The sequence below is a fragment of the Oryzias latipes genome, chromosome 1 (assembly GCF_053564925.1).
Source record: "Oryzias latipes strain Hd-rR chromosome 1, Olatipes_Hd-rR_3.1".
NCBI classification, from domain to species: Eukaryota; Metazoa; Chordata; class Actinopteri; order Beloniformes; family Adrianichthyidae; genus Oryzias; species Oryzias latipes.
In genome coordinates this window covers 25238396-25247690 of record NC_136237.1, presented here as the reverse complement: position 1 = coordinate 25247690, position 9295 = coordinate 25238396, and the positions used below count along the sequence as shown (strand labels likewise).

General features: G+C 40.4%; 2 long non-coding RNA genes across 2 annotated transcripts; both read left to right on the top strand.

Moving 5' to 3' along the window:
• Nucleotides 1–588: 588 nt before the first annotated feature.
• LOC144993268 (uncharacterized) lies at nucleotides 589–1254 on the top strand. Its single transcript, XR_013657058.1, has 4 exons — nucleotides 589–615; nucleotides 734–768; nucleotides 958–1019; nucleotides 1177–1254. It is a non-coding gene; the product is annotated as an uncharacterized LOC144993268 (long non-coding RNA).
• Nucleotides 1255–6893: 5639 nt separating this feature from the next.
• On the top strand, nucleotides 6894–8238 carry LOC144993257 (uncharacterized). The gene is made up of 3 exons (XR_013657057.1): nucleotides 6894–7446; nucleotides 7749–7811; nucleotides 7999–8238. It is a non-coding gene; the product is annotated as an uncharacterized LOC144993257 (long non-coding RNA).
• Nucleotides 8239–9295: the final 1057 nt, after the last annotated feature.

Here is a 9295-nt window from a genome sequence, read left to right as displayed (position 1 = left end):
TCCGAGGAGGTCTACACGCGCCACAGCAGGAAGACATAGAAACCTGCATCATCTCCCAGCATCAGTGTTGAATCAGGCAGATGGGGCTACGAACTCCCAGGTAGCTGAGCTAGAGGGTTGCATTACTGCCATTTTTCAACCATGGTGTTAAGTAGGTAAATTTGTTTTTTTGTTTTTGTTTTTTTTATCCGTGGGGCACGGATACAAAAAGGGGGGGGTAAAATGTGACAGACAGAGCTGTGGGTGGTGGTTTGTCCCTCATGGTGTTCCATAGTTTAACATTCATGGCCAGCACCTGTCTGTTGAGCTGTGATTGGCTCACAAGGCTGATAAATAGCGGCAGTGGGAGTTCCATCTAGATCAGAGGTGGGCACTGAGGGCCGCATTCCTGCATGTTTTCCAGCATACCCTGCTCTGGCATGTTCTAATTGGCTGGACACACCTGAACCAGGTAATCAGCCATGAGTAGGGCAAGATTATTGGCTGGACACACCTGAACCAGGTAATCAGCGATGAGTAGGGCAAGACTATCTGGAAATCATGCAGACACACCGGCCCTCGAGGCCTGGAATTGCCCACCCCTGATCTAGATGCTGGTTTCCTGGTTTGGCCTTGGTGGGTGAGCTTGACATGTGGACCTTTTTTACTAAAGCTTTTAATCATTTGAGTCCTTTTTGCTAAAGTTTTTAAGCATTTGAGTTTGCAACATTTTAAATTCTATTTATACTAACAGGTGGTGGCATGAGTTCTGACCCTGGGGCATGAGAGGTAATATAAGGGTTTGTAAAACATGTGTTTGTCCCGGGGGAGAACTAACTTATTTTTCCTTTTCAAGCAGAGTTGCCACTGCTGTTTTGCTTGTAGTGTTTTTAGTCATTGTTTTTAATGTTTTAACCAACCTTGACACCCTTGCTTTTATCTATTTTTAAACTGTTTTGTGCTCATTTTTAGTTTTAGTATCTTGGTGTCTGGACCTGGCTGAAGGTGGCTGCCTCCTTCTTTTATCCTTATGGTAGCTGGTGGGTGCCATATATAGTATTGTGTAAGGGGGATCCCCCTGTTTTCAGCCCATAAATTAGTGGTGACCTGCTCAGGTGCACCTCTTCTGTTTTGTATTTTCTTCTAATCACTGTTTGGGTTGTGGTGTGTTTTTGTGTGCATTTGGGCCCTGAGCAGGTACTCCTGGTGAGAGTTGGATCAGAGATCTCCCTTGGTGGTGTTTGTGGCTACCCGCCAGTGCAGTGGGGCTGAGGCAGAGGTGGGCACTTAGGGCCGCATTCCTGCATGTTTTCCAGCATACCCTGCTCTGGCATGTTCTAATTGGCTGGACACACCTGAACCAGGTAATCAGTCATGAGTAGGGCAAGATTATTGGCTGGACACACCTGAACCAGGTAATCAGCCATGAGTAGGGAAAGGCTATCTTGAAATCATGCAGACACACCGGCCCTCGAGGCCTGGAATTGCCCACCCCTGGAGGCGATCCTGGAGGCAGCCGCCCTCATGCAGTGTTGGAGTGCGGTCCAACTGTCCGAGTCTATTTTAACTTTCTCTTTTTATGAAATTTGTGTCAAGTTTTTAATAAATTGTATGTTTTTAACCTATCAAATCCAGTCTCCATTTGGGGTGCAAATGTAAGAGGGCGTTCGGTGACACGTGCACTGTCAAGGAAAGTAGATGAACTAAGGATCAACAGTCGGCATCTACATGAATACAGGGAGTCATGTATGATCGTGTTGACGGAAACCTGGCTCCGCGAGGAGACACCTGACAGCTGCATTGAACTGGATGGATTCACCTGCGTGAGAGCGGACCGAGATCTCTCTTCTGGCAAATCCAAAGGTGGGGGTATTTGCATATATGTCCGTGATGAATGGTGCAGCCAAATTACAGTTAGAGACAAAATGTGCAGTCCTTACTTGGAAATGCTGTGCATCTCGTTACGCCCTTTTTATTTACCAAGGGAGTTTGGCAATATTATAGTGTGTGCGGTCTACACCCCCCCGAGTGCGAACACAAAGTTGGCCACCAGTCAGTTGGCAGACTGTGTGTATAGACGTCTTCAGCACACTCCAGGGGCCCCGGTGTTCCTACTAGGGGACTTTAACCAAGCATGTCTTGAGCATGCTTTACCGGGGTTTCATCAGAATGTTAAATGTGCCACACATAATGAGAAGGTCCTTGACAAATGCTATGGGAACATTAAAAATGCCTTCAAAGCTAAATCCCTCCCTCCCCTGGCGAACTCTGACCACACAACCATTCATCTTCTACCCACCTACAAAACTGTTCTAAAATCTTCAAAACCTGTCAAGAAATCTGTGACCAACTGGACAGAAGATAGTGTACTGACTCTGAGAGGTTGTTTTTCCTGCACTGACTGGAGTGTTTTTCATGAACTGGAATTGAATGAATCAACTGAAACCATCACTGATTATATTCATTTCTGCATTGATGGTATTGTTCCAAAAGAAGTTGTCAAACATTTCCCCAACAACAAACCTTATGTAACAAAGGAAGTAAAAAGTTGCATAAATCTAAAAAAGCTTGCTTTTAATAATAATGATAATATTTGATTAAAGACAGCTCAAAAGGATTTGGACATTGCTATAAAAAAGCTAGAAACAAACATCGCCTTGACATTGAGAACAGCTTCAATGCCAAAAACACTAAATACCTATGGGACACAATGAAAAAGGTGACAAACTATAAGGTTCCATTTGTGCCAAAAATATCAAAATGTGTTTTTGCGTCCACTGTTATGTCTTTGGTCCATTGTCTATGTCTACTGATCGTGTTTTTGCGTCCACTGTCTATGCTTTGGGCTCATTGTCTATGTCTATTGAACGAGTTCATTTTACATTGGTTCATGTCTATGTATTACTAAGCAATATCTTCTGCATGCCCATGATTCTTTGATTATTACTTTGTATTAACTTTGTGATGTATATGCTTGCTTTATCCTTAAACTTTATCTTTGTCATTGTCCTTATCCCATGTCGTCTAACTACGGCGTCAGGAAGATCCTTAGCAACCGTTGCTTAGTGTCGTTTGCTACGTCGTTTCACGTGTCGTCAGGAAGATCCTTAGCAACCGTTGCTAGTGTCGTTTGCTACGTCGTTTCACGTGTCGTCAGGAAGATCTTTAGCAACCGTTGCTAGTGTCGTTTGCTACGTCGTTTCACGTGTCGTCAGGAAGATCCTTAGCAACCGTTGCTAGTGTCGTTTGCTACGTTCTCTCACCATGTCGCGTCCTTAGATCTTGTTGTATATCAAATTTTGCAAAGGTCGTCAGAAGTCTTTTGTACGGTCGATAAATTGTTTCCCGTATTATCACGGAACAAAACACTTTAAAAAAAAAAACTTTATTGACAATCCTGCAAACGCGAGAAAGGGGGGGGGGTGCATGCGTACAACGGTTTCACGTTCCCGTTTAAAGTTATTTAGAGTATGGCTTTAATTTAATCTTGTGATGAAACTATTATTTCAAATTATTTTGAAAAATGACTGATCTTTATAAAATATGTTGTTACAAATCTGATGGATAAACGAGGATCAGACGGGCTAATAAGAGCCTTATACTGGTCCCGAGTGCGCCATCTCATGGTCACATAAATAGATTAAAAAGAAAAGCTCAAAAACCAGTCAGTTTTCGACTGTTATATTCATAATTAGTGACTCGACCCACTAAAATTTGAGAAGGTAACTCATCGAAGATATTTTAAAGGCCTCCTTGCAAGGCCCCCGTAAATCGTTCAGCGGCAAAAAAATAAATATTGCCATGGACTAATGACTTGAGGGTTTATTTCTGAACAAATACATTAAATCAACACCAATGTGTTTGTAATTTTATTATTAATAAATCAGCCACGTTTTTCATGATCAGAACACAGCACATTCATAAATAGTCTTCGTAAAATGTTCATATTTATTATGTGTCATCCTCCGCGTTAAATAGAAGTAGTTCGCCTCCAGATCAGGTGGTGGCGGTAATGCGCCACTTTGTTTTCGTGTCAAGCGTTGTATGCATGCCCCCCCCCACCACCACCACCACCACCCTTTCTGGCAATACGCGTTTGAGGGAATATCAAAATAAAGTTCATCTTAAAAACGTGTTGTCATGGTTAACCCTGACGTCTGCTTTGATAAACATTTCTTTTTCGTTCCGTGGTAGTACAGGAAAAAATTTTACCGGCCGTACAAAGGAGTTTTCTGACGACTTTGGCAAAATTTGAAAAACGAGAACATCTAACGACAAAACACGGGGAAACGTCGTAGCTAACGACAGTAGCAAACACCGTAGCTAACGACAGTAGCAAACACCGTAGCTATCGACAGTAGCTATCGACAGTAGCTAACGACAGTAGCTATCGACAGTAGCTAACAACAGTAGCTAACGACAGTAGCTATCGACAGTAGCAACGGTTGCTAAGTCCTGACGACAAAGTGAGACGACCAAAGGCATAGACAGTGGACACAAAAACAGATTTGTGGCACAAATGGAACCTCATAACAAACATGAATTCTGTCAAAACACAACCAACTACTATGAATAGTGCAGAGAAAGCAAATGAATTGAACCAATTTTTTTTGCGGTTCGATTCACATAACGCGGGCCACATGGCTGACGTTGATTTTCTTAATTCGGGTGTAGGTAGTCCAAGTACTGAGCTTATAAATCGTGAGTTGGTAATCAATACTTTTAGAAAAGTGCCAAATAAAAAATCAGCAGGTCCAGATGGTTTAACATCGTTCCTGTTCTGAAGAGTTGTCAGAAGCTTGGGCTCCAGTGTTCCAAAAGTCAATTCAGAGCTGTGAGGTTCCTGCTCTGTGGAAAAACTCTGTCATAATTCCCATTCCAAAAATCAGCAGTCCTCTGTCTGGAAATGATTTTAGACCTATTGCATTGACATGTATAGCAATGAGGTGTTTTGAAAAAATCATGATTGAGTGTCTTAAGGAAGAGGTGTCACCATTCTTGGATAACTTGCAATTTGCATACAAACATGGCAGCAGCACTGCAGATGCTGTGATCAGTGCATCTCACCTCATTCTAAAGCACTTAGAGGCACCTAACACTTATGCCAGAGTCTTATTTGCAGACTTTAGTTCTGCCTTTGACACTGTTCAACCAGCGATCCATGGTCAAAAAGATGTTGGAAATGAACGTAAATCCAGACATGGTTAAATGGTTTTTTTCACTCCTGACTGACAGAACACAACAAGTAAAGCTCAATGGCACATTTTCAAAAGTGTTAAGTTGTAATACTGGGATACCACAGGGGGCAGTGAGTTCACCTTTGCCCTTTACTCTTTACACTAACAGCTGCCAAAGTAGCCACACCCAAAACAAAATTATAAAGTTCTCTGACGACACGATTATTATCAGTCTCCTTTCCGTTGCAGATAACCCTTTAATTTACTTTGATGAGGTGAAACACTTCAATAAATGGTGCGAGGATCATAGTTTGCTCTTGAACACAACAAAAACCACAGAAATCATATTTGACCCAAAAGGGGTCACGTCACATAGACCTTTAGCAATTGGAAGCAGTCAGATCGAAGCGGTAAACTCTATAAAATATTTGGGTGTCTGGATTGATAACCAACTGAAATGGACTGTTCATGTAGATTATCTTTGTGGAAAACTCGCCCAAAGACTCTACTTTCTGAGAAGGCTGAGGCTGTTTGGTGTCAGTTCCAAGATACTGATCACATTTTACAATGCAGTTCTGGAAAGTCTGGCAAGGTACGCAAAGGCAGCATGGTTTGGGGCACTCAGTGTTAAAGATAAAAATAAACTTTACAAGCAACTAAACGTTGCCCTCAAGGTCTGTGGCTGTAGGGATCATCAAACATTGCAAGTCACATATGAGGAAACAACTCTTAAGCTTGCTAGGAAAACAACAAATGACCCTGGTCACTTTCTGTTCCCAGAATTTGAGCTTTTACCTTCAAGCAGACGTTTTAGAGCTGTCAAATACAAAACAGTTCGATTCAGATCTTTATTTATTCCAGCAGCAGTTACCCTGCTGAACAAGAACTGATTAGCTGTATCTGCAGAGGGAAATCTTTGTAGAGCAGTCGCCTTAGAAATAACCAAATTGTTTTGTGTGAGAACAGTTACTGGATTTTATAAAAAATAATTTTTAGCAATGTGGTTTTTAGGGATCTTATTAAACATTTTACAAATGTTTTACTTTTTTTTCTATTTGTGTTCTCGACTATGTGGGTCAGGCCTTGGGGGGGGAATCTGTATACTCTGTTTTTAACTACTATGTAATCGTTTTATGCTCTTTATCATGTATGTGATGTGCGAATGCTGAAATATGTTGTAACAGTTTGCAGCTCTGTGGCCTAAAACAAGTTTCCTCTCTGAGGACAATAAAGTTTACTTTACTTTACTTTACTTTACTTTACTTTAACGATCACCTGAACCAATCTGGCAACCCAGATAATGACGTTAAGCCACTCTTCAACGATCGGTCAACATCACTGCATCTGAGCCTGGCACAGTATGCATTTACGAGCGCATTTTGTTTCAATAAAGTTGGGGAAAAGAAAAAAACGAGCGAAATTTGTCCCTCTGATCAAAGCGACAACAAGAGAACATCATGCCACAGAGACTTTATCCATCAGGAGCTGAAAAAAGATGAAGAACTTCAACATCAATCACAAGGTAAGTTTGGAGGATGTTGGGGCCGTAATTTTTACATTATCCAGTATTTCTGTGCAGCTGCGCAATTTACGTAAATACTAATCAAACCCAGGTGAAGTTTGCACAAACGACCCCTGTCGTAAATTTCCAATGGAAATCTCGAAAAATAATTCTGATACCCAAGTTTCCAAGATGAGGTCGGACATGACCTTCCAAAACGGCGAAGAGTAGAGAAGAGTAAACAATGACAACGGCGATGGCTGATAAATGTTTTAACTCACGTTATAATATTGTTTAATTGTTTTGCTAACACATAAGTGCGTTCTGCATTTTCTGGTTATGTCAGTATAAAAACTGCTGTTTATCTGTTATAGCAGGTCAGGTAGTCTGACTTTTTCAACAATGTGCCTTAAAATCTTGCATTGGCATGAAATATGGAGAATCAAAACTGCCAGATACAAATAGAAAATAAAGGTTCTAATTTATAAATGACAAACAAAAGAAATGTACTCATTTTCAAATTATGAACATACAAAATAATAGACAAAGAAGTGTATAAGTGCTTATATTTCCACTTATACTCAAATTATTGTTCACATTTATTATTTATAAATGGGTACATTTTTTCTTATTTGTATTTTGCAGTTTTGGTTTTACATAATGATGTTTTGCACAGTTCCGTCTCAGCCGACAGTTTCTTCTGCTCTCAAAAAGTATTAAAAAGTATTGGAGGTGGTGCAGCGTCCACATCCCAAGATGTTCCTGACTTCACTGAAGATGGAATCTCAGGTCATTTTAATAGCTTGTAAAGTATTTTAAAAAACAATGTCTGCATAAGCCCTTTTTTTCATAATACGCAGCTGAAGAGTATGGAGTCCCAAGTTGTTCATAATTAAATAAATAAATATGACCTTGTGCAAATATGCAATCAGACAATAAATCTCTCATTAATATATAAAAAGATCATGAAATTGTGAAAAACCTGCACACAGATTTTAAATGAGCCACTAAACTATTAGTAGTATTCTGCTATAGTTATTTTATTAGCTTTATCATTGCTTATTGTATAATAATAATCATTGTTTTTTTAGCTGCAGAAGAAACTCCTGTCACCACATCTTCGATTAAAAGAGAAAACGTTGATGCTGCTGCTGGTAAGTTCAAATCTACCCAATATGGAACCTAAATCAAACTTATTGTTTCATTATTACTTCAAAGCAAGTCATACATGTGCGCGCACACAAACAAAAGTGAAGGCACTTCTTTCCAACATTCTGCTTCTAGCATCACAGCAACTTTTCACTGTTTGCTTTTGTTGATGTTCTGTCTCTTATGTTCCAGAGGCTCCAAGAGAGGCGTGTATGGAAGAGGAGCTGACTGGATCCAAAATTCCACCAACCTCAAATCCAATTGATCCAGCTGAATGGCCAACCACACTCTCTGATCCAGTAAGTAGGGATTTGGTGCAAGGTCCTTTTCAGACTGATAAAGACTCTGACTTTCCAAAATCCCCATCATTGAGCTGTTATTCTTTTTTTTGGATTGTTTTATCGTTATTTGATTTTTTATTAAGTTGCTGTTTTTAATAATTTGGAGTTTTGTGAATGTCATTTGTTAAGTGCCTAATGTTACATTAAAAAAAAATATATATATATGTATATATATATATATATATATATATATATTTTAATATACATACATATATATTTACTTTTGTCATTCATATTTTTTTTCTTTTCACTTTTAAAATTGGTTTGGCATCACTTAATGTGCATCCAACATGCAAGCAATAAACGTATTCAATTCTTCAGCAGCAACAATAATACATTCACAAAATGTATCATTTATATTACAACAACAGTTGCGTTTTGTTGGTGCTGCTGATCAGTTAGAGGGCCCACAAATTAAATTTCGCTTAGGGCCCCCGGAAGACCAGGGCCGGCCCTGCATGCAGGGGTTTGTCCTCCCATGAGGATCTGTCCTCCAGCACTGTATCCTCTGCTCTCCATTGCCTGAGACATTCACAGAGCACACTGTCAGTTGGGGCCTTGAGCTTGATGTACTCATGCATCTTGGATGTTTCATCCTGGATAGGCCCATTGGCTTCAAGGGAGGTTTTCCACAGCTTCCTATGAAGGCTCTTAGAGTCCTGCTGATGTTGTACAGCTCCAAGCATTCAGTGATCCATGTGTGTGGCATTGAGTCATAGGCCTTCTTGTAATCAATACAGGTTGGTGTGTCGTGACTTGCAGTCTTGAGCGACTGTTCTGTCCACCAGGAGTTGGTGTTTGGCTCCTCTGGAGTCTCTACCAATGCCCTTCTGTGTGTTACTCATGTTACTCAAACATCAAACTGCCTTTCTGAGCACACATACAAGCGAAGAAGGTATACGTCAAGTAGCGTCTACACTGCCGCGAAGAAATAATGACGGAAATTGTAAAATATCCCCGAACTAAGCACCAGTTGGAGCTACTGGTGCTTGAAATATTCATGTTTTCTTTGTGTGATTCTGACAAGCGCGTAAATACTTACTCTCTTCTTCTGAGTGAAAAGCGAGTTTAAGAAGCGTAAAGTTGCGCAGCGCCACCTTGTGTACAGGAGCCACCTTGTGTACAGGAGTATTTCTGTTTTACATTAA